Below are 1,319 nucleotides of genomic sequence, written 5' to 3' on the forward strand. Positions count from 1 at the left end.
GTGCGCGCACAATGTCGGGCCCCTGATGGGATTCGAACCCACGTCCTTACGGTTGCGAGACCCGAAACGATCAGAACGGTCACCTATTGACATAATCTGTATGAGTCACTCATCCCCCCCTCTCCCTCCCCCGGCCTGTCGGCTGACCTCACACTCAGAGCCACAGATGACCTTTACTTCTCATCAGGTAACAGCGTCACAGCAACAAGTAACGCTTGTAACGCGAAACCGTCACGGCTTGTAACGTGTCACTCAGCTGTCATGTCTCCAGCAGTCAGCAGCACAGCGCGTGTCACTCAAAACTATCCAGGGTACTAGCAACCAACAATTAACCTAAGAATGAGAGAAAAAAAGAAGAAAAGAAAATGAAAAGAAATACTACGTTTATATATAAGTATAAGACATAAGGGTCTGGAACATCTAGCTGTCACTGGCAACATTGAGGGCAAACGAGGCAGGGGTAGGCTCAGAGCAACCTACTTAGGGAACCTAAACAAATGGGTAACAGGGAAAGATCAGGGAAAAGTTGCTTTTTTGAGAGCGTCCGAGCAAAGGAATGAATGGAGAATCATGATCGCCGATGTCTGTCGCAGATCTGGCACTGGATGATGATGATGATGATGATGATGATGATGATGATTAGTATTATATAACTGGGTGATACGTCTTTAGCGTACAACAGCGAAGAGCGCTTCTCTTTACTCAAATAGACAAATACACAAACATACAAACAAACAGACAAATAAACACAAACAAGTAAACAGACAAATAAACAAAAACAAACAAACAAGCAAACAAACAAACCTACAAACAAACAAACTAGTTTTACTCTTCTTAGTCCTTAACGGACACATATTTCCAATCAGCAGACCAAAGGATGTGTCGCAGCATATTTTGCACCGTGTAAGTTAATGCTTTTTCGAATGCAGTTTTTTGAGTATCTTGATAACCGCTCCGAATAACCGTACGATTTTGATAGAGCAGATAGAACATTTGGTTTCTGACCTCATGGTCTTAGTAACTCAAAAACGGCCCAAAAATGTCAGATAGAACTTTGTAATACCAAAAATAGTTTTGCCTACGGTAGGGCATAGTATCTTTGGTAATACCAGAGAGTTTACTGAGGTAGTGACCTGTGTGTTGCTGTGGACCTCTCGCCGAGCAGTGGTTGGTTGGTTGGTGTAGTGTGCCCTCGACAAAGCTCAGGAAGTTTGGGGCAGTGGAAGACGGGAGATCACATGCCGCATGCCCAGCTTAGTTGTTGTGTGTGGGGGGTCGTTTTTCTGTGTGTGGGGTCGTTTTTGTGTGAGTGTGGGGGT

This window comes from Aplysia californica, unplaced genomic scaffold (genome assembly GCF_000002075.1).
Source record: "Aplysia californica isolate F4 #8 unplaced genomic scaffold, AplCal3.0 scaffold01821, whole genome shotgun sequence".
Lineage (NCBI taxonomy): Eukaryota > Metazoa > Mollusca > Gastropoda > Aplysiida > Aplysiidae > Aplysia > Aplysia californica.